The sequence below is a fragment of the Dendrobates tinctorius genome, unplaced genomic scaffold (genome assembly GCF_039654945.1).
Source record: "Dendrobates tinctorius isolate UK_male_01 unplaced genomic scaffold, ASM3965494v1 ptg000049l, whole genome shotgun sequence".
Lineage (NCBI taxonomy): Eukaryota > Metazoa > Chordata > Amphibia > Anura > Dendrobatidae > Dendrobates > Dendrobates tinctorius.
Window position 1 is genome coordinate 10,672,356 of NW_027361717.1, and position 25,157 is coordinate 10,697,512.

General features: G+C 43.9%; 1 protein-coding gene across 1 annotated transcript in view; it reads left to right on the forward strand.

The window, feature by feature from the left end:
• NCK1 (NCK adaptor protein 1) overlaps nt 1–25,157 on the forward strand; it is a 139,796-nt gene that overhangs the window by 35,162 nt on the left and 79,477 nt on the right. The gene's annotated exons all lie outside the window — the stretch shown is intronic.

The following is a 25,157-nucleotide window of genomic DNA, read 5'->3' on the forward strand; positions in this document are numbered from 1 at the left end:
GGGACAGAATACCCTCCCAGAGCTGTTGCTTAGATGTGAACTGCCTCCCGCCATCATAGACACTCCTTTTGATGATGCTCCAGAGGTTCTCAATGGGGTTGCGGTCAGGGGAAGATGGTGGCCACACCATAAGTGTGTCCTCTTTTATGCCCATAGCAGCCAGAGATGCAGATGTGTTATTTGCAGCATGAGACGGTGCATTATCATGCATGAAAATAATCTTGCTGTGGAAAGCACGGTTCTTCCTCTTGAACCATGGCAGGAAGTGCTGTTTTAGAAACTCCACATAGATTATGGAGTTCATCTTTACCCCTTCAGGGATCCTAAAGGGGTCGACAATCTCTCTCCCCATGATTCCAGCCCAAAACATTACTCTACCTCCTCCTTGTTGGCGCCTTAGCTGTGTTTTCATGGGGTATCCATCAACCAGCCATCCTCCACTCCATCCATCTGGACCATCGAGCGTTGCACGGCACTCATCGGTGAACAAAACAGTTTGGAAGTCAGTCTTCATGTATCGATTAGCCCACTGGAGCCGTTTCTGCTTGTGTGCAGTGGATAGAGGTGGTTGACAAGATGGCTTACGCACAGCTGCAAACCTCTGAAGGACCCTGCGTCTTGTTGTTCGGGGGACGTTGGAGGCACCAGCAGCTTCAAAAACTTGTCTGCTGCTATGACAAGGCATTTTTGCAGCTGCTCTTTTAACCTGACGCAATTGCCTGTTGGAAAGAGTCCTCAATTTTTCCTTATCAGCACGAACACGTGTGTGCTGGGAATCGGCTACATACTTCTTGATTGTGCGATGATCAGGATGAAGTGTCTTGGCAATGTTGATTGTAGTCATGCCTTGACCTAAATACTCCACAATTTGTTGCTTCTCAGCAGCCGACACATCCTTTTTCTTTCCTATTTTGGCAAAAAATGTGGGCTGCTTAATAATGTGGAACAGCCTTCTTAAGTAGTCTTGCCTTTATTTGGACACACCTGCCAAACTAATTTGCACAGGTATCTGCAATTGCTTTCAGTGATATAAAGAGCCCTGACACACATCACCATCAATGAGTGTAAATGACAAACAAAAAAATTCTAACCTTATCACTCCTAAACTTTTTGCATAATAATTTGGAACACAGTTTATAATCAGAAAAAAATACGCAAATATTAATTAATTTAAAAGACCCATGTGTATATGTTTTATAAAGGAATATGGACACCAGGGAGAGGGGCGTCTGGGAATGTGTATCACACAGGCAGACATTTTCCTGAATGTTAATCATGTCATGGTACAGTGCCTTGCAAAAGTATTCGGCTCCCTGGAACTTTTAAACCTTTTCCCACATATCATACTTCAAACATAAAGATACCAAATGTAAATTTTTGGTGAAGAATCAACAACAAGTGGAACACAATTGTGAAGTTGAATGAAATGTATTGGTTATTTTAATTTTTTGTGGAAATTCAAAAACTGAAAAGTGGGGCGTGCAATGTTATTCTGCCCCTTTAACTTAATACTTTGTTGCGCCACCTTTTGCTGCGATTACAGCTGCAAGTCACTTGGGGTATGTCTCTATCAGTTTTGTACATCGAGAGACTGAAATTCTTGCCCATTCTTCCTTGGCAAACAGCTCGAGCTCAGTGAGGTTTGATGGAGATCGTTTGTGAACAGCAGTTTTCAGCTCTTTCCACAGATTCTCGATTGGACTCAGGTCTGGACTTTGACTTGGCCATTCTATCACCTGGATACGTTTATTTGTGATCCATTCCATTGTAGATTTTGCTTTATGTTTGGGATCATTGTCTTGTTGGAAGACAAATCTCCCTCCCAGTCTCGGGTCTTTTACAGACTCCAACAGCTTTTCTTCAAGAATGGTCCTGTATTTGGCTCCATCCATCTTCCCATCAATTTTAACCATCTTCCCTGTCTCTGCTGAAGAAAAGCAGGCCCAAGCCATGATGCTACCACCACCATGTCTGTCAGTGGGGATGGTGTGTTCAGGGCAATGAGCTGTGTTGCCTTTACACCAAACATATCGTTTGGCATTGTTACCAAAAAGTTTGATTTTGGTTTAATCTGACCAGAGCACCTTCTTCCACATGTTTGGTGTGCCTCCCAAGTGGCTTGTTGCAAACTTTAAACTACACTTTTTATGGATATCTTTGAGAAATGGCTTTCTTCTTGCCACTCTTCCATAAAGGCCAGATTTTTGCAGTGTATGACTGATTGTTGTCCTAAGGACAGACTGTCCCACCTCAGCTGTAGAGCTCTGCAGTTCATCCCGAGTGATCATGGGCCTCTTGGCCGCATCTCTGATCAGTCTTCTCCTTGTTTGAGATGAAAGTTTAGAGGGATCGCCGGGTCTTGGTAGATTTGCAGTGGTATGATACTCCTTCCATTTCAATAATTTCAATATGATTGCTTGCACAGTGCTCCTTGGGATGTTTACAGTTTTGGAAATCATTTTGTATCCAAATCCGGATTTAAACTTCTCCACAACAGTATCACGGACCTGCCTGTTGTGTTCCTTGGTCTTCGTGATGGTCTCTGTGCATCAAACAACCCTGAGACTATCACAGAGCCGGTGCATTTATACAGAGACTTGATTACACACAGGTGGATTATATTTATCATCATTAGTCATTTAGGACAACATTGGATTCAGTGATCCACAATGAACTTCTGGAGTGAGTTTGCTGCTCTGAAAGTAAACGGGCCGAATAATATTGCACGCCCCACTTTTCAGTTTTTGCATTTCCACAAAAATTTAAAATAACCAATAAATTTCGTTCAACTTCACAATTGTGTCCCACTTGTTGTTGATTCTTCACCAAAAATTTACATTTGGTATCTTTGAAGCACGATATGTGGGAAAAGGTTGAAAAGTTCTAGGGGGCTGAGTACTTTCGCAAGGCACTGTGTATTTTTTGCCTATAATTTTTAACTGGTTGTGGCTATATCTAAGTAATGGTAACCCGCACCCGATTCTTTTCCAGTATAGATAAAGCAGCAGTCTACAGCCGATATCCGCGCACCTGTACATACAATTTCATACATTTGCATGTTTTTTACAGCATTTTCTTTTTTTACTTTTTTTTTTCTGGAGGGAACCTGCACGGTAATTATCAGCCTGAGAACGTAGCTGACATGCCATTTTGACAAGTGTAAATGTAATTGTTCTCATTAACTCTATAGGCTATAAATGGCAGCTTATTCTCCGCTTCACTTCATCCTCGTTCCCCTCATTTTTTGCTTATTCGTTTACATTATTGATCGCGATCCCTGAATTTTTAATTAAGCGATCGCTCCTGTGAGTTTAAGATTTTTACAAAATTGTTGCAGTCGTGAATATTAAACTTTTTTTCTTTTGATAAATCTTCCCCTTTAGTAAATTTAGCGCGTATTCACATGTGGGCACAGTTGAAATAGATGGTGTCTATGTAAAAGGTTCATTATCTTGGTAAATACTTTTCTTGTGCTGATTCCGAGTTGCGACCTGTATTATAGGCTACATCTTCATCCATAGTTCTGCTGGGTATTATTGGAAACAGTCAGCAAGTTCCAAAGGGATTGGACACTGCTGAACAATTACTTGGTACTGGGTCCAGTGAGGTGAAAAATGTTTGATACTCGCCCAGTATACAGGCCCCTCTGCGCGCCCCCCCCCCCCCCCCCCCCAGTCTGCAAAAGGGCATCTGTGAGCAGTTGGCCGCTGTTTGGCTGCAGCGTTCACATCACTCCCCTATTTGATATTGATACCAGAGACTGGCGGGAAAAGCAGCGCCGACTACAGAGGAGCGGCGGCACTGGTTTGGGAGGAGAGAATCTGTTTTATTTTTTTTCTTCCCCTCGGACCCCTTGAGAAGGGGTTGTTCAGTAGTGGAATAATGCTCTTAGATTCATTCAGATTTGGTTTTGATCATGGTTCCCACTAATGCCAATGAAGTGTTATTTTTGGGGTCTTCTGCTGTTTCAGATCTTTTGATTTCTATCACTAGGCTAAAAACTTGCAAACCTCTCCGGCTAGGGCAAAATGAAGATGACCATGTCATGTTGCGTCATTGCATCTTTAGGCTGTGTGCACACGCTGCGGATTTTGCTGCGGTTCCGCAGCGGTTTTGGCCGCTGCGGACCCGCAGCAGTTTTTGCTGCGGTGTACAGTACCATGATTCCCTATGGGAATCAAAAACCGCAGTGCAGACGGTGCGGAATTTTCCGCGCGGATTATCTGCGGTTTTCAATCCGCAGAAAGAATTGACATGTCAATGGAAACTAGACCCCTGAAGGAGCTTATTTAGATATGTGGTGAGCACTTTGAACCCCCAAGTGCTTCACAGAAGTTTATAGACGCAGAGCCGTGAAAATAAAAAATAATTTTTTTCCTCAAAAATGATTTTTTAGCCCACTCTTTTTTATTTTCCAAAGGGTAACAGGGGAAATTGGACCCCCAAAGTTGTTGTGCAATTTGTCCTGAGTACGCTGATACCCCATTTGTGGGGGGAACCACTGTTTGGGCGCATGGGAGAGCTTGGAAGAGAAGGAGCGGCCATTTTGGAATGCAGACTTTGATGGAATGGTCTGCGGGCGTCATGTTGCGTTTGCAGAACCCCTGATGTGCGTAAACAGTATAAACCCCCCCACAAGTGTCCCCATTTTGGAAACTAGACACCCAAAGGAGCTTATCTAGATGTGTGGTAAGCACTTTGAACCCCCAAATGCTTCACAGAAGTTTATAATGCAAAGCCATGAAAATAAGTCTTTTTGTTTTCCACAAAAGTGATTTTTTTAGCCTCCAACTTTTTCTATTTTCCCCAGGGTAACAGGAGAAATTAGACCCCCAAAGTTGGGAAATGGTGGAAACCCCTCAATTCTTGCTCCAACCCTAATCCCAACCCTAATCCCTAATTCTAATCCTAATTCTAACCCTAATCCTAACTCTAACCCTAGCTCTAATGGAAAAATGAAAAAAAAAAAGTATTTTCTTTATTTCATTATGTTTGCCTAACTAAGGGGGTGATAAACGGGGGGGGGTTATTTATTATTTTGATTACTATGATAGTTTATCATAGTGATCAAAATGGATCTGCCAGCCTGCAGATTCCTGGCGGGCGCACTGCGCATGCACCCACCATTTTCTTCTGGATCCAAGATGGCGGCGCCCACCAGAGGACGCCGGCGGGACAGAGGACCACCGGGAGGGAATCCAGGACCACCGGGAGGTACAGGGGGGGATCGGGGACCCTATTTCTCTCTCCTCTGATGTGCGATCACATCAGAGGAAAGAGAAATTAAATGCAAAATCGCTGCTTTTTTTTTTTCGATCGCCGTTATAGGATTAATAACGGCGATCGCAAAAGCGGGGTCGGTAAAAAACAACCCGATTAATGTTCTCTGGGGTCTCGGCTACCCCCGGCAGCCGAGACCCCGGAAAAAACCCGACACTGGGGGGCGCTATTTACTTACTCCACAGCGCCGTGAATTAGCGGCACTGTGGTTTAAGTGGCCTTAATTACCGCCGTTAAAAGGCGTATTGGCGGTCGTTAAGGGGTTAAAATGTTTTATTCATGGAAAGCCTCCTTTCAGATTACCCTTACTTCAAGTCTACCAACATTATCAATTAGGAAGGAGTCGGGTTGATTACTCGAGAAGAGATCTGATTTTGGTTATCCATGGTGCGGCTTTATAGATTTCTTGATCTAGCTACCATACCAGATTATTACAGAGGAATTTCAAAGAATAAAGGTTTACGTTTTTATTTCATAAATCATTAGTTTGTAATATTTCTTATTGGCTAGTTTTGCTTCATTTGACTCATGGATAAAAACGTTATTGCATCAGTAAGAACAGATAATGTTCACATTACTGAGATAGAAGATGACAGTTAGTGCTTATAAAATTATATGGACAAGGGAGGAGCTGGAGGTGACGCTGACATTCCGCTATTATTTCTAACACCTAAGTTACAGTTCTCCATAGAACTGTATGAGCACCAACTATCATCTATCTCTGTAATGGGGGAATCTGGATTCATTGCATTCAGGTTTTATGCATGAGTTGATTGGGGAATAAATGGTCTGTCCTGGAGGAGAAAGAAGTAGATTTCTCTGATAAGATATGTTATAAAATTTCTTATTTTCAGGTGTACTACTGATTTATAAAGACAACTTGAAAAAAATGGTTACTCTTTAAGAATACTTAAACTATTTCTTACCCATTGTAAAAACAAAAATAATGATTAGCTTTTATTAAGTTGTATATTATATTGAAGAGATTACACAACTGGAAAATGAACATTGTACAATGTCCAGATGGTGAGATTGCTACCAGTGTAGAGATAAGGCTCCAAAGATCTAGGCTTAGGCAATTAATTGTAATTGACCTTATATTGCAAAATATGAATTTTTCCTTTCCATTTACAGCTAAGATTACCGCAGTAGAAGAAGTGGTGGTTAGCCCTGCCAGGCCTGCTTCCTTCTTTTCTAATGTCGCTTTAGTGGAAGGTCTTACTGGTGATCATTAGACTAAAGCAGACTGGTTGTTAGGGGAGTGCTGCTGCGCTGGATCATAGAGTAGACTGGTTGTTAGGGGCATGCTGCTGCGCTGGATCATAGAGTAGACTGGTTGTTAGGGGCATGCTGCTGCGCTGGATCATAGAGTAGACTGGTTGTTAGGGGCATGCTTCTGCGCTGGATCATAGAGTAGACTGGTTGTTAGGGGCATGCTGCTGCGCTGGATCATAGAGTAGACTGGTTGTTAGGGGCATGCTGCTGCGCTGGATCATAGAGTAGACTGGTTGTTAGGGGCATGCTGTTGCGCTGGATCATAGAGTAGACTGGTTGTTAGGGGCATGCTGCTGCGCTGGATCATAGAGTAGACTGGTTGTTAGGGGCATGCTGCTGCGCTGGATCATAGAGTAGACTGGTTGTTAGGGGCATGCTGCTGCGCTGGATCATAGAGTAGACTGGTTGTTAGGGGCATGCTGCTGCGCAGGATCATAGAGTAGACTGGTTGTTAGGGGCATGCTGCTGCGCAGGATCATAGAGTAGACTGGTTGTTAGGGGCATGCTGCTGTGCTGGATCATAGAGTAGACTAGTTGCTAGGGGCGTGCTCCTGCACTGGATCATAGAGTAGACTGGTTGTTAGGGGAATGCTGCTGCGCAGGATCATAGAGTAGACTGGTTGTTAGGGGCATGATGCTGCGCAGGATCATAGAGTAGACTAGTTGCTAGGGGCGTGCTCCTGCACTGGATCATAGAGTAGACTGGTTGTTAGGGGCATGCTGCTGTGCTGGATCATAGAGTAGACTAGTTGCTAGGGGTGTGCTCCTGCACTGGATCATAGAGTAGACTGGTTGCTAGGGGCATGCTGCTTCGCTGTATCATGGCGTTGCCTGCTTGCTAGGGGCGTGCTGCTGCGCTGGATCATGGAGTAGAATGGTTGTTAGGGGCACGCTGATGTGCTGGATCATAGAGTAGACTAGTTGCTAGGGGTGTGCTCCTGCACTGGATCATAGAGTAGACTGGTTGTTAGGGGCATGCTGCTGCGCTAGATCATAGAGTAGACTAGTTGCTAGGGGCGTGCTGCTGCGCTGGATCATGGAGTAGAATGGTTGTTAGGGGCATGCTGCTGTGCTGGATCATAGAGTAGACTAGTTGCTAGGGGTGTGCTCCTGCACTGTATCATAGAGTAGACTGGTTCTTAGGGGCATGCTGCTGCGCCGTATCATGGCGTTGCCTGCTTGCTAGGGGTGTGCTGCTGCGCTGGATCATGGAGTAGAATGGTTGCTAGGGGCGTTGGTGCTGCTCTGTAACCTGGCCTTGTGGTTAAGCGTCAGAATTTTTGAACCCGTCTGATGTCTCCATAGGGTTTTGCAGTCATGTGAAAGCCACCCGTGTCCACAGATTATTGGTGACTGTATTGGCTGTCCCCCATATTGAGTGGTGTTAACCTGCTACCTGGCCTCGTGCATTTCCTGGCCTCACAGGAATATACATTTAAAAGGGGTATTCCCCACAGATAAAGTACACTTTATAATTAATAGATCTTGGAATAAAAATAAGTTTCACAATTGGGTATGTTAAATAAATGTTCCTATGCTTTGGTAATGTTATAAATGTGCCCCTGCTGTGTGCTGTGTAATGGCTGTGTCTGATCATACCACATCCTCCTGGACAAGGGGAGGAAGCAAAGGAGAGTATACAGATAGCACAGCAGGGGTTTGCAGCTGATGGTTTCTGTAAGGAAAAACATTAACCTGTTTGTTTAAAAACTTGTTTGGCCTCATACGAATCAGCTGTGACCCTGTGCTACCCTGTCTATTTTTATGTCCTCCCCTGCCCAGGAGCTGTGGTATGATCCATGTCCCTGCATGGTCAGACACAGCCATTACACAGTAAACAGCAGGGACACATTTATAAGATTATCTCAGCACAGGAACATTTTATTTAACACATCCAATTGTGGAAATTATTATTCTTCCAAGATCTGTTAAATCAAATGTGCGCTTGTGCTCTGGGGTCACGGATACTACGTGAACACTTGTGAGTGATTACATTTTTTTTTCCTCTCATCAACATCGGTATGGGATTCAGGTCATGCCGGTTACATGTGATATGTGGTCTCTCTGATCGGCCTGACTCCTAGTAGTGAGTGCAGGTGCGTGACTGTACAGGGGCGGCATTCACATGCTCTGCACCTGCATGTCGGGGGCCGGTAATGGCCCCATACTATAGGGTTGTGGTTTACCACTCCTCTCATTTTTTATGAAGTAGGGTCTCGCGCTGCACTCATAGAGAAGTAACTGTTTAATAACTGGTACAAACGTGTAAAGTTTTCAAGGGTCTTCAATGTATAATGACAAATGATGTAACTTTTTAATCTAGTTATTTGTAAAGTTGTTAAAGGAGATGTATCGCGTTTGTAAGTTATTTCCGGTTTATAAAATAGCAGTCACTTAGGGATTGCTGGGCGAAGGTTTCCCCTACTGGGAACCTCTCACCAAATGGAGCGGAGATTGAGCATGCTGCATTCCTTATCTGTGGGTCTGTCAGAAAACAGAGCTGCAGTACCCAAGAATGGCCACTAGACTGCATACAGGGCTGTGGTCTTCTGGCTGCCGAAGGATCAGTTAACATCTGATCGTTGGGGGTGCTTGGTGTCCTACCCTCACTCTTCCAATATTGATTACTTCTCCTGGGGATAGATCATCAATATCTTCGTACTTGACCATCCATGGCTTTACTTTCAGAAATTTCAGACCTATCCTAATTGTAGGCTGCACACAGATATTCACAGCCCTTCAAAACAGAGTGCTTTGATCATTAAAGGGGTTTTCTGCTTTGAGTAAAGTGAACCTCTAATGCTCTTGAATACCTAAAATAATAAAAACATCGCAGGCGCTCCCCCTCCCCTGGTTCAGTGTCTGATCCACATCATTGCGTAGATTTGTGTTTTCGCTGCAGCATCACCAAATCATTGAGCTACGTCGTCGATGTAGAAGGTACGAGTCCTTGAGGTTATTGATTGTGTGCGCTGTGAAGCTTGTTGTTTACGACAAGAAGAGAGGAGCCGGCCCTGGACCTGGGGGAGTGTGCATAACATATCTGTTTCTGTCTTATTTTATACACTGCTCAAAATAATATAGGGAACACTCCAATAACACATCCTAGATCTGAATGAATGAAATATTCTCATTGAATACTTTGTTCTGTACAAAGTTGAACGTGCTGACAGCAAAATCACACAAAAATCACCAATGGAAATCAAATTCATTAACCAATGGAGGCCTAGATTTGAAGTCACACACAAAATTAAAGTGGAATGTAATGTCCTTAAAACAAGTCAAAATGATGCTCAATAGTGTGTGTGGCCTCCACGTTCCTGCATGACCTCCCTACAACACCTGGACTCAAGCATCCTCCAACTCCTGGACAGTCTGTGGTGCAACATGACGTTGGTGGATGGAGTGAGACATGATGTCCCAGATGTGCTCAATCGGATTCAGGTCTGGGGAACGGGTGGGCCAGGCCATAGCTTCAATGCCTTGATCTTGCAGAAACTGCTGACACACTCCAGCCACTTGAGGTCGGGCATTGTCCTGCAATAGGAAGAACCCAGGGCCAACGGCACCAGCATATGGTGTCACAAGGGGTCTGAGGATCTCCTCTCGGTACCTATTTGCAGTTAAGCTACCTCTGGCAAGCACATGTAGGGCTGTGCGGCCCTCCAAATAAATGCCACCCCATTGACCAAGGGCCAAACCAGTCATGCTGAAGGATGTTGCAGGCAGCAGATCGTTCTCCATGGCGTCTCCAGACTCTGTCACGTTTGTCACATGTGCTAAGTGTGAACCTGCTTTCATTTGTTGTGAAGATCACAGGGCACCAGTGGCGAATTTGCCCATCCTGGTGTTCTGTGGCAAACGCCAAGTGTCCTGCACGGTGTGGGGCTGTGAGCACAACCGCCAACTGTGGACGTCAGGCACGCAGACCATCCTCATGGAGTCGGTTTCTAACCGTTTGTGCAGACACATGCACTCTTGTGGCCTGCTGGAAGTCATTTTGCAGGGCTCTGGCAGTGCTCCTTCTGTTCCTCCTTGCACAAAGGTTGAGATAGCGGTCCTGCTGCTGGATTGTTGCTCTCCTACGGGCCCCCTCCACGTCTCCTAGTGTACTGGCCTGTCTCCTGGCAGCGCCTCCAGCCTCTGGACACTACGCTGACAGACACAGCAAACTGTTGTGAATTCGCTTTCTGGCCTCCCTCTGTTTATTACTGAAGGTAGTGGAGCTGGTCAAATTGACAGAGGGGTTGCAAGTTCTCTTTCTGGGCTCCCTCTGGTGGTTGCTGGAGGTAATGGAGCTGATCTGATTAGCAGAGGCTTGCCACCTGATAATGAAGACGACGATTGGAGATCTGGTGTTTCAGAATGGGATTTAAGACAGCCGACTCCCTGTATCCCTGCTGGTGATTTTCTTCCTGCCTCCTGAGGTCCTTGTTTCCAGCTCAGTCCCTGCATGTTCAGCTAAGTGTTCATTTGCTATTCTGTTTACATTTGATCTGGTTTTGTCTATCTCAGTTTTGTGTGGGTCAGCCAGCTCTGGCTGGGCTGTGCTGTATCACCGTCCATATGTTACTACTTGTGACAGTTTGTTTTTGTCCCTTATTAGATTGGCCTTTTTTTGCTCTGCTTTCAGAATATACCAGAGTGCTGATATAGTGGGCGAAGTCGTGCAACGTCAGTATTTTTTGCATCAGACGTGTTGGACTTTTTTGCAGGGTTTTTTGCGTGATTGCAGACAATGTCTTTCCTTTCCTGTCCTGTCTAGTGTTGGCCCCATCATTTGCTCAGTCTATTTTCCTGCCTGCGTTTGTGTTTTCATCTTGTCTCACCGACAATATATGTTTGGGGGCTATCTATTCCTTTGGGGTCTGCTCTGGGGCAGTTTAGATTTCCCCTTTCTTGCTTTAGGCTTAGTTAGCTCTCCGGCTGTGCCGAGGCATCTAGGATCATCATAGGCACGCTCCACAGCTACTGCTAGTTATGTAGATAGGATTAGGGGTCTTCAATCTGCTTAGTTACCAACCTCTCTGGTTTTCTGTGGCTTAGCTTGGGTTTTCTCTCCTCCTTAGTGACCCAATCATAACAGCAAACCTTCTTGCCACAACTCGCATTGATGTGCCAACCTGGATGAGCTGCACTACTTGAGCCACCTGTGTGGGTTGTACAGTCCGTCTCATGCTACCATGAGTGTGAAAGCACAACCAACATTCAAAGTGACCAAAACATCAGCCATAAAGCTGATATGTGGTCTATGGTCCCCACCTGCAGAACCACTCCTTTATTGAGGGTGTCTTGATAATTGCCAATAATTTCCATCTATTGTCTATTCCATTTGCACAACAGCATGTGAAATTGATTGTCAATCAGTGTTGCTTCCTAAGTGGACAGTTTGATTTCACAGAAGTTTGATTTACTTGGAGTTATATTCTGTTGTTGAAGTGTTACCTCTTTAACGAGCACCGAGCAAGCGGTGGTTAATTTCTAAAGAAAAAAAAAAAATCAACAACTTCCTCCTCCTTTTGCCAAAGCCTTTGCCTTGGATGACTCAGTTAAACATGGCGCCTCCCTTCTGAGTTTCAACATTTCCACTTCTGTGTTCCGCACATGAAAATTATGGTATCTACAGTGGGGAAAATAAGCATTGATACGCTGCCGATTTTGCAAAGAATGGAGAGGTCTGTAATTTTTATTGTAGGTACACTTCAACTGTGAGACAGAATCTTAAAAAAAATCCTGAAAATCACATTGTATGATTTTTACATAATTTGCATTTTATTGCATGAAATAAGTATTTGATACAGTAGAAAACCAGATCTTAATATTTGGTGCAGAAACCTTTGTTTTCAGCAGGGATTTTGGCCCACTCCTCCATACAGATCTACTCCAGAACTTCAGGTCTCAGGGCTGTCGCTGGACAACACAGAGTTTCATGTCCCTGTAAAGATTTTCTATTGGGGTTATCTTTCTTCTTCCTCCAAACACAGCGAGTGGAGTTGATACTAAAAAGTTGTATTTTGGTCTCATCTGACCACATGACCTTTTTCCAATGCCTCTTCTGGATCAGCAAAATGGTTATTGGGGAACTTCAAATGGGCCTGGACATGTGCTGGGGTGAGCGGGGGACCTTGCGTGACCTGCAGGACTTTAATTCATAGTGGCGTAGTGTGTTACTAAGGCCGGGATCACACTACCGTGTGTGATGTGAGAAATTCACACGATGTATTTCTATGCAGCCGCTGCTCCAGTCCTGAGTGCCGGTCGGTAGCGCCGGGTCTTGATGCGAGAGACTCGTGCGAGTTTCTCGCATCACACACGGTAGTGTGATTCCGACCTAAGAGTAATGTTTGCGACTATGGTCCCAGCTCTCTTCAGGTCATTGATCAGGTCCTCCCATGTAGTGTCTAGTGAGAGGTTGGAGTGTGAGTGTGTGGACAGGTGTCTTATAGAGGTAAGGAGTGCAAACAGGTGCAATTAATACCGGTAATGAGTGCAGAATAGGAGGGCGTCTTAAAGAAAAACTTAGGATATGTTCTCCCGATCAGGAATCTCAGCGTTTTGGGCTGCTGCGTTCTAGGCTACAAGAACAGTGGATGGGATTTATAGAAATCCCAGGCCCACTGTGCTTCTATTTGATGCTGCTTAAACGGCGCAGGTTTACGAGCCGCAGCATAACAATTTTCTAATAGAAATAGAAATTTCCACAGTAGAAATGTATTGGATTCATTAAATCCACATTATTCAGTGAACACATGCAGATTTACCTGAGAACGCAGCGAAAATACACTGTGTTCAAAACCGCTGCTATTTCCTGATTATGGGACACATACCCTTCCAGGTCTGTGAAAGCCAGAATTCTTGCTGGTTGGTAGGTGATCAAATACTTATTTAATGCAATAAAATGCAAATTAATTATGTAAAAATCATGCAATGTGTTTTTCTGTGTTTTTATTTTTTATATTTCTGTCTCTCACAGGTGAAGTGTACCTGCATTAAAAATTACAGACCTCTCCATTCTTTGTAGGTGGGAATCTGGCAAATTTGACAGTGTATCAATACCTATTTTGTCACTGTAAATGCCGTACTGTTTATAGCTTTTAATACCCTTGTGGCAACAGCATGAAAAATCTGCAGTATATGAACAAGGCCTTAAGTGTTTGGAAGAAAATGTTTGCATTTGATAAGGTTTCATTTTCATGACATCGCTTAGGCCTCATTCATGTCCACGGAAAAAATCATGCACATTTTTTATCTAAATATGCCATTGGTTTCTTCAGAGACGAAGCGAATGGGAACTCTAGCGCCACCTATTGGATGTAGCAATTCTAGAATTCAGTATTGAGTATTTAAAGAGCCTTCCACATGAGTTAGGATAAGAAGGCAAACTAGAAATTCCTTTTGCAGATACGTGTTTTGCGGTGTGTGCTGCTCATCAGTGCAAAGCAATAAAACTGATTTGGCTAAGTGAGAAGCCTCTGCAAATGGGTTAAAGCGGTAATCTTTTAAGATTGCTTACTTTCAGTAGGTGATATTTGAGTTCCTGGTCACTTCTCTGAAGAAGCTATTTGCATATTTAAATTCCCATTCGGAGCAGACTTGGCCTTCTCCACAAGGATAAACTTTATCCTTAGACTACCTGTCAGAGGCCTCTCATCCAACCAGATCCATTCTTATACTTGGGACCGATGAGAGGCAAAAACCCTGAAACACGTTTATGCAAATAAAGTTTCCGGTTTGACTTCTTATCCTAAGTCATGTGACAAGGCCTTTTTAAAAGATTGGTGTTTACTTTTTTGGATTGCCATCTCCAGTAAGTGGAGCTTGAGTTCCTGTCCAGGAGAAGTTTTGCAATTTTATTTTTCCTTAGGCATACAATAAAATCACAAATTATTAAAACTAGAGGAATTAATGGCAGGCACGCCCGCTAAATAGATGTAGGTGCTCAGTGGTAGAGAGTAGGATAAATCGTAGAATACCACAGCACTCAAATGAGTTGCTGTGAAATTTAACTGTAAAAGGTGCAGCAATAATTCTGTACAGGTAGAAGGGCCAATGTTTAGGTCCACGAACCTTGTTCACGCCAAGTGAGGAGGGGCAGAGTGGTGTGTGCTGCAGAGAAGCTCACAGTCGGCTCTGGCGACCTACCTATTACGCATTAGTAATGAAGAGGAGGTGAGCGGGCAGCCGCAGGTCTCGCTCACTCTTGGTTACTAATACGTACCCAAGGAGGGGGTCAGTGATGTGAGGTCTCGTGTGACATAACCACCACCCTCCCGGGAACACAGGTGCCGACAAAGCTGGAATAGCATTGGCATGAGAGGTGACTTAGGTGTTTTCTATTTTCACGAGGGCAAATATTCAGATTGCGATGGGGCTGTGCTAGTAGTGGACATCCCCTTTATGCTTCTTGATATTTCTAGTGTCCGATTTTCTCTTCAAGGGAAGAGTTAGGAGGACCTCCCATACGCTGGGTTAGGCTGACAACTCCGTTACGGTCAGTTAGGACGACACTAAGGTGTATGAGGGCTTATATGGCCTTTCTGATGGTGCTTACTAGAAATGTTAAGAGCCGGTAAGGGTGCGGTTTACAATCGCTTACCTGCGACTGTTGATCGGCTACATAGCCTGTTGGGAATCATTTAACAACCATTTTGACAGGCCGACAGCACACCCATGTGCAAATAACGGTTGTTACCACGGTCATGTTATGTCCGAGGAATATCGTCGCTCTTGCAGCCACATCTCTGCTTTGATGTGCTGCCTCAAACGAGGATTTTTAATAAAGCCGAGCAAGTGATTGGTCTATTTTAGGGAACAAGCGTTTCCTGATAATCAGCCTGTGTATATGCACCGTGACGCCCCGATTCACCAAGGCAGGCGATGTTCTCACCCATCTTGATGGGGGGCCTGCTGGAGTCAGATGCTCCTCACTCACTAAGATTTTACTCATTAAATCTTAATCCTGTGACAGACTGGTGACTTTTCAAGGCAGTTTCCCACAGAATTCTGGCAATATTGCTTCCATGAGTCGGGGCCATAGCGTATTCCTTTCATTAATTATATGTATGACTGATGTAAAACACAAACACTCATTCACGTATCCGGTGTTTCTCACACCCCACTATTCCCGTACGCCTGAAGATTATGCAAGTGTTTTCCGATAGAGAAGGATGATACCGTCAGGTGACTGCTGGCATCTTACTGTTCCTAAAGATGGAAGGATCAGACATATTGAATACCAACTGCCCAGTCTTTTCCACATACCCCATCCTCAAGAGGGCCAATGTAGGGAGACCCTCACACACGTAAGATGTTTGCCTGGCCCTGTCAGTCAGTGGGTTTGGCTGATATTAGCATGAGGGGAGGGGGTCAGTGATGTGAGGTCTTCTGGGCTCTACCATAGCATGAGGGAATGGAAGAATGTGACGGCTTGTGGATAAAGCACAGCTCATCCCCTCCTGTTACAACCTGCTGTGAGGGTTTGACAGCCTTGGAAAATACTTTTGCATAACTTTTGTTAACCTCTGACTAATCCTTTATTAGATTGAAGGGTATCTAGATGGAATGTTCATGTTTTCTTGACCGCACAGTTTCCTTGGGTATAACTACTTTAAAGCGTTTGTCCTCCTCAGGTTTTTTGTTTTTTTTTTTTCTTCCCTGTATCCCCCACAAGATAAACCGCTTTGGGCACGTGTTATTCTAAACTTTCTTTACTCTCATGCTCTGTAATTTGTCATCCACTCTTTTTGGCTCTACATCAGAATTGTGCAAGCACTATAGGTACTGGATCTTTCTGAGGCTGGGTGCACATTAAAACAGTGCTATCCACTGAGCTTTATGAAGGATTTTCTGTTGTAATCCTCCACAGAGCCCGAAAGGAACCATTCACTTCAATCAAGATGGTGCTGTGCCAGAGCCTGCTATAATCGCTGTTGTGTAGCCCCTTAAATAATCTCTGAGAATGATATGAAAAGCTCAGGTTCCATCCATTCAGGGCCCTATTGCCTTCCCTTATGCTGTTATCACAGGAGTTTAATAGAAAAGCGTGATTATTGCGTCAAACTTCTTACAGCACTATTGCAGTTCATAGAACATGGTGCATGTCCTCTATGGGAACTAAAAATTAAAGTGTAAAGTAGAACAAGTTTTGAAATCTAGAAAAGAGAAATTCCTTATTTAAAAATAAAGAAATGTAAAATATAAGCACATTAGGTATAAACAAATTCGTAAAGATCCATCAAAGTATAAAATTACTAACCCTTAAAGGGTATATGCGCATGTTGAGTATTTGCCTGCAGAAATTTCTGTATCCCTGGGCTCCCGCGTAATTTTCATAACTAGCCGAGGGAAAGCCAACAGCTAATGTTAACGTTCAGGGAAGTAGCAATAGCCATAAAGGTTCCCATGCTATTAATATCAGTTCACATCTGTTTGCTTAGCCTTTACTGGCTAATTTACAGTAGAACCCTAGAAAAAAATTGACGTAGGTTCCGGCTTTAAAAACTTACCAACAAAGGTTAGGCAGACATCAGCAGGCTGATGTTAATAGCCTACGAAGGGGCTTCAATAAGATGCGTTAAATCTGGGGCTCAGCCTTGTTGTTCCTGCTTTCTGTGGTCCCGTGGCAAGTAGGGTGATAGTTGGGAGTTTGATGTCACCTTTTCTATTGTCAGGTAACAATTTTTTTTTAGTAGGATATGTATTTATTTACATTTTTTAATTTTTTTTATTTTTTAAGTTTGAGCACAGGCGCCGGATGACGAGAGACTACTTCTATCAGTGGCGCCTGCTATCACTGTTATCAGTCACAGCAGGCGTAGCCTGATGGGTGTAGTAGTCTCTCATCAGCCCGATGCCGGTGATCTGACAGCATGACCCCGCAGCGCTCTGACCGACGATAACGATCTTACCGGTGGTTGCTTTACCGCCGGTAAGAACTGCCACATCGGTGTTTCACATACTGTCACAGATGACTGTGTGGGAAACACTATAGGAAGTCTGCAAAAACTCTACACATTCGCAAACATTTTTGCACCTGCGTTTTTGATGCGTATTTGACTGACTCAATTGAAGTCAATGGATGAAAAACTATAAAAAACCACTCAAAGAATTGACATGCTGCAGAAAATAACACTGCAAATACTCAAAGGAAAATTACTGATCATGTGCACAACACTTAAGGATTCTCATTGAATTAGCTGGCATAATTCGCTAGCGTTTTTGACTCGCTTACATGCGGAAAAAACTATGCAAAAATGCACCGATTGCACACAGCATTGCAATAAACGTCGTAAACGTTGAGGCCCATTTTATTATTTTTTTAGTTTCCGCAAAGTCCATTAAAGATTCAAAAGAAGGAAAAAAATGTATTCCACAATGGTATCAATAAAGATGACATCTTTCCACATAAAAAGTGCAGCTTTCAGAAAATGAAGACACAAGCAATATTTTGTTTTTACTATTTAATAAATATTATTATTATTTTAAAGTTCAGAATTTTTCTTCTGGACCATAAAAATGGTAGAAAAATAAAATCTTTACCGATTGTTGCTTGTTACCTGCAATGACCGGGATAATCATGTCATTTTTATGACACCCATAAAAGCAAAATCCACCAAACAATGGATGGCAGAACTGCATTTTTTTTTCTTCCTCCCACCTTTTTACCCTACTTAGGCTAGTTTCACACTAGCGTTTTTTTGCACTGCGTTTGGAGCGCAGACCAAACTCTTGTAAACGCAGCGTTTTTTTTGGGCATAATCGTGCGCGGTAAGCCAAAAAAAAGCAGTGATTATATGCGTTTGTAAGCGTTTTGCATGCGTTTGCGTGATTATTGCGCATAATGTCACAATCACAGGATTACAAATGATTGACCAATACTCCACCAATTGGACAGCAGTGTGCGTGTGTTATTGGAATTCCTTGTCTAGACCCAGTTTACAGCTATTCTTCCCAGGTGCTAGCAGTTTTTGATGAAGACATGGATCTGCGCTGGAAAAGCTTTCACTTCAACTTGGATCTGGACATTAGGATGGCTCAAGCTTACGCAGTTGCTTGTCATGAACAAAGAGAGAAAGAGAGACAGCGAAGACGGCAGCGGTGGCGTTTGTGGATTCTTCCTATTATTGAACTCCGGGAGAACCGTGGCGCGTACCACACCCTCTACAGCGAGCTACAGGCAAACCCGGATAAATTTACGGATTACACACGGATGTCCCAACAAAGCTTCATGTATTTACTTTGTCGTGTACAAGATGTCATCCGTAGACAGGACACACAGCTCCGTCGTGCGATTCCTCCCGAGGAACGGCTCCTGGTCACATTACGGTACGTAACCACTGACTGCATGATAGTATTGGTTCTTTGATGTAGTAGTATATTATGGCAGAATTCTTGATCTGCCATGTACTAAAAGTATGCTGCATTGGTTTGAGGCATTTTTTTTTAAAGAAAAGGATGCATATTTATTGGTGTGCCCTTTTTTTTGTTTTTTTAATGTGTTAAAAATCCCTATACACAAATATAAATTCTTGTTTCTTTGTGTCCCAGATTCCTGGCTACTGGAGAGACCCTCCCTTCTCTGCACTTCCAGTTCCGTCTTGGAATATCCACCTTGTCTGGAATAGTTGCAGACACCTGCCGGGCTTTGTGGGACGTTCTCGGTCCAGAATTTATGCCTCTGCCCACCGTGGAAAAGTGGCTTGAAAATGCAGAAAAATTCTGGACAGTCTGCAATTTCCCTAATTGTTTGGGTGCGGTGGATGGGAAACACATCAGGATTATAAAACCCAAGAGAACTGGATCAGAGTACTACAACTATAAAAAGTACTTCTCTACAGTACTAATGGCCATTTCTGATGCAGACTGTAAGTTTGTTGCAGTGGACATTGGTGCATTTGGGTGTGGAAATGACTCCCAGGCTTTTAAGAACTCAGACATGGGACAGAGGTTGTTTGGCAACAACTTCAATTTCCCCATGCCACGGCCTCTTCCCAACACCGAAGGTCCGCCACAGCCCTTTGTAATGGTTGGGGATGAGGCATTCCAGATGTGCCAAAACCTGCTCAAACCATACTCCAGCCAGGACTTTGACCACACTAAAAGAATTTATAATTACAAGCTGACCAGGGCCAGAAGAACTGTAGTGTGCCTTTTGGTATACTAGTATTCAGATGGCGAATTCTCTCCACAGCCATTAATCTTAAACTAGAAACTGTGGATGAGGTGGTGAAGGCCTGTGTTGTTCTACACAATTTTGTGATGGATAGAGAGCACCCTAGTTTTGAACTAGATTCCTCTCCTAACCCCTTGCCAGAATTTAATCAGCACCCTCTACAGTCATCTATTGAAATAGGGCAAATGAGGGACCAATTTGCGACCTACTTCACCTCTGATGTTGGACGGGTGGCATGGCAAGAGCAAATGGTGTAACCTAATTTTTATGTGTTGTGTGTGTTAATAAAACACCTGTGTTTATACCTGTTTGGTTTTTTCTTCAAAGTATGATACAGCGCCAGGTTCATGACCATATGACATGTATTTTCAACATCATCTCCTCACTTTGTAAACACACATTAAATAGAGTGTGAGGTTGTTTATAACTTGGTTCCCCGACTCCAGTCCTGAAGGCCCACCAACAGATCATGTTTTCAGGATTCCCTTTGTATTGCACAGGTGATGCAATTATCACGTGAGCAATACTAAGGAAATCCTGAAAACATGATCTGTTGGTGGGCCTTGAGGACTGGAGTTGGGGACCCCTAATTTACAATGTCTATCTATAATAACCTTGGATTGTATTCCAAACAGTAAAATGATGTTACAAAACAACATAGTAGATTAACTGATAAGGATACTCATCAAGGTAACAATAGATAGTCCTTGCAATCAACACCATCATCTATTACGTTACCTGAGCAAAGACACTGAGGCCATGTAAAAAATGAACGTATATTGAGTTTTTCTTGTTTGCAGATACATATCTCCAAAATTGACACAGGAAACGTGTCATTTCTGGAGCTATGTGTACACAAAAAAGAAAAGTGTGCGGCGCAATGTGTGTAGGCGGCGAAAGACACATTAACCAAACATTATTTGAACACAAAATATTCAATGTTTATTTTTTTTTTTAATAAAATTATTTTCACTTTGAAGGATGTTTTGGAGAAGTGTTGGATACTTTGGGGGTGTGGAGAGAGGATGAACGGCTGGAAACTGAAGAAGGGGTTCTAGGTGAAGGTGCTACTAAATTACTGGGGGAAGGGAGGTCAGGCATGATAAAGGAGGAAGGTTGTGAAACATTGGAAGGAGAGGGGGGACTAAGTAACAAAGTCTTTTGTTTTTTCTTCTTTGCGGCAGGAGTCTCCTGCCTGGACCGACTACCACCGTGTGACCGCCTTCCATGGCTTGACCGCCTAGAGCTGCTGGTCCGTGGACGATGTGAATAAAAAACAGAATGAGGGTCTCCCCTAGGGTGCTTGGTGGTGGCGCTGGCGGTGCTCCTTGTAGGTGAAATGGTGGTGTCGGTGCTCTTTGAAGGTGAATTACGCCCTGTGCTTCTGGTGGGAGAAGTGTGGGTGGTGCTCCGATCTGGTGAAGTGGTGGCGGTGCTACTCTGATGTTGAGTTTTGGAGGTGCCATGAGGAGGCAAAGTGTTGGCGGTGCTCCTATGAGGAGATGTGGTGGTGGTGGTCCTCTGAAGAGTGGTGGTTGGGGTGCTACTTGTATGGTGCGGAGTTGTAGTGGTGCTCTCATACATTGGAGAAGTGGCGGTGCTCCGATCCGGAGATGTTCTTTCTGTGCGAACAGGTGAAGAGTTGGTGGCCCAACGAGATTTGGCGCTGGAGGTTCGCCAAGATGTGGTAACGGTAGCAGTACTGGTGCTCCAGACAGGAGCAGCGCATGACATGGTGGTGGCGGCAGGGGTGGAGTGTCCAGCAGCACTCGACATTGGTGTGGTGTAGTGGTACCCAGCTTGGCTAGGAATGCAGGTGGCTGTGCAGTGATATGCAGCAGAAGTCGGTACTGTGGTGAAGCGAGTCAGTGGTGGCACAGGTGGGAATGACAACACTGACTGCTGTACGTACTGATTCTGCTGCATAGCCTGCAAGTAAGCAGTGTTGCAGGCGTGTAAGACAGTCAGCTGTTGCTCAGGACTAAGGTGATCCGCCATGCTGTGTTCAATTTTGCTAAAGAAATGGTGCGCTGGTCTATTGAGGTCGGTCTCCAGCCGGTCAAGGCGTTGTGTGGAAGAGGTGTTCCATGTAGTTAAAACCACGTTCCATTAGAGAAAATCCACTTTCCAGTCTTTTGGACAGCATCTTGAGACTGGCATGAAAGGCCTAGCTCAAGTACATGAACTCGGGCAAGACAGGCCTGTCCGAGGCCCTCTGCCGCTGGCGGGTAGTGCCCGCATAACCAGTGGCAGAGAACTGGGACAGGGGAACACCTGATGGACCAGCTTCCTGGTCACCAGCTGTCTGTGTTGCTGACCTGCATCTTGCTTCCTGGCTGTCGGATGGCTGGGACGGGTCCGAGGTCGATCGATGAAGAACCGCTCCCGGGACAGGTTGTAGGGTGCTGCTCCAGGTGCTGTGGAAAAAAAAGGTAAACATTACTTAGTATCCAGCATTAACAAGACGGATCAGCTGTGTAATATAAATTAGGGTTAATAAGCCAAAAAAAATAAAAAATACTTGCGCTCTGGTGGAAAGTACTTGTCGTAAGAATTCCAAGGCGCGATGATACCGATACTTGGTTCTTGTCCTTGCAGAAGAGCCACTGCGAACCTGTCCCTCAGCACGAACATCAGTGTTGAAACGGTCCTTCATCGAGCGCCAACGTGTGCGGACTTTGTTCACTGTTGAAACAATGGAAAAGAAAAACAAAATTAGGTTGGACAACACAATGATGGTATCTGTATTACCACACACACCTGAGTTGTCATCAATTCTGAATCACCAATAATTCAAATAAAAATGCATTCACTATTGAACCTGAGGACACGTGTGTTTACTGCAAGCAGATCTCTTGCAGTAATCACACATGTATCATCAGGATCAAGAGTGAACCATAAAAAAGAGACAGCATTCAATACGCAATGCGTACACTATTGAACCTGAGGTCACACGTGTGTTTACTGCAAGCAGATCTCTTGCAGTAAACTCACATGTATCATCAGGATCAAGAGTAAACCATAAAAAAGACACAGCATTCAATACACAATGCGAACACTATTGAACCTGAGGACACGTGTGTTTACTGCAAGCAGATCTCTTGCAGTAAACTCATGTATCACAGGATAAAGAGTCAATGCAGCATCACACAACAGAGAAATACTTACTGAGCGCCTTTTTGACAGTTGCAGAGGCGCTGTTCCAGCCCTCCATCAATGCTGCAGCCACTTCATTCCATAGCCGCCGGGTCACCACAATGTCCTTGTACTGCTGGTCACGGCTGTCCCACAACGGCACACGCTCCTGGACAAGCCTGATGAGTTGCTCATTGTTTAGATAGACGTCCTCATCCCGTTGTGGAACCTAGAAAAGAAATACATTTAGAATCTTTGCATTTATGGAGAGTGGTGATGGAGAAAAAAAAAAAAAGGGGCGAAAAGCTGGACAGAAAAACCATAATCCAAAAGTTTTTTAAAAAATTAGGAAAAAACTTTCCTACTGTGCGTCGCCTTCCCGCCGTGCTTTGTGTACGCTGCTCCGGCTGCTCACCCTCACTTGGCTGATCCGATGCTGAGGTCTGTAAAAGAAAAGAAATAATTAAACATTTGGACAGGCAGGTATACTTCACAAGACATCAAACTACTCACCTCACGCTCTGCGTCTGCCAATTCTTCCGCTGCTGGTGAGTATTCGGATCCAGAAAACATTCTAGCAAAAGCCAAAAATAAAACATTAGTACACATTATATATTTGAAAGCACAGGCTCACAGAAAAATTATACTCACATTAAGCTGCTGTGATCCAAAATATGATCTCTGGCTGGGTGGGTGTCTTTTTTTCTTGCAGTATGTCTGGAGAGTGATGAGGTGGCACTACAAAGCCCTTCTTTTATCTCCCATGCTCCCAAACAATGTTTCTTGTTGAGGGGCTGGATTTAGACAGTATCTAGACCTTGTTTACTCTGAAATTGCACGCGCTCACTAAGCGCTGACATGCGCACTATACAGCGCAGGTCAGCGCGCTCATAGACTGTAATACTATTTTTTTGCGCATTGCGTGCGCTGACGCGCGCATGCACATTTTTTACGACGTTGAGCGGACCAAAAAATGCAACATGTAGAGTCCGGCGCGTCTGATCGCAGACATGGAAAATGCGCAGCGCACTGAAACGCTGAGGCCTTCGTGCTATCGCTACACACTGCGCACGCCATTTTAAATATAGGGGACAAATGTGCGTGCGACCGATAGCGCACAATGCGCTGCGCGATAAAACGCAAATGTGAAACCAGCCTTAGAATTTACAGGTGCTTCTCACAAAATTAGAATATCATCGAAAAGTTAATATATTTCATTTCTTCAATACAAAAAGTGAAACTCATATTATTATATAGTCATTACAAACAGAGTGATCTATTTCACGTGTTTATTTCTGTAGATGATTATGGCTTACAGTCAATGAAAACCCAAAAGTCATTATCTCAGTAGATTAAAATACTTTATAACACCAGCTTGAAAAATGATTTTAAAATCCCGAAATGTAGGCCTACGGAAATGTATGTTCAGCAAATGCACTCAATTCTTGGTCGGAGCTCCTTTGGCATCAATTACTGCATCAATGCGGCGTGGCATGGAGGCGATCAGACTGTAGCACTGCTGAGGTGTTATGGAAGCCCAGGTTGCTTTCATAGCAGCCTACAGCTCGTCTGCATTGTTAGGTCTGTTGTCTCTCATCTTCCTCTTGACAATACACCATAGATTCTCTATGGTGTTAAGGTCAGGCGAGTTTACTGGCCAATCAAGCAAATTAACTTTTTGATGATATTCTAATTTTGTGAGAAGCACCTGTATATTACTTCCCAGTACATTGTATGGTAAAATGCACTCAAAATTTACCATTTGTCCTGCAATAAACAATCCTTAATGCAACAATGTCAGTGAAAAAATAAAAACATTATAGTACTTGGAAATGGTGGAAACCCCCCCCCCCGAAAGCTCAAAAAAATTGCGACAGGAAAGGGTTCAGATTTTTACATTATCAAATGATATCAAGTGTCAGTCAGCCAGTGACCAATTGGAGTGTGCGTTCTTCAAGATCATCTTATGTAGTTTCTGAATACTATTATGCTAGTAGATAAACCACCAGCAGCATAGGAGCCCATGTTCCATGTTAGGGACTGTGCCGGTGCCTGTAATGACTGTCATCACCATCTGCTTATTCATAGAGCAATGTTTACTAGGTGTCTCTGCTCTACCACAGCGCCATACAAGTGAATGGGATGCATTGCTTCCTCGAGGGTACTGTGGCAATCACGTGGCAAGTAATCTGACACAGTTGGGGCTTTTGTGCCTTGCTTGTCGCAGTGCCGTTGGAGAAACCGTGTGACCGCATTCACTTGTAATGCGCTGCAGGGTAACAGCGACTACTAGCAA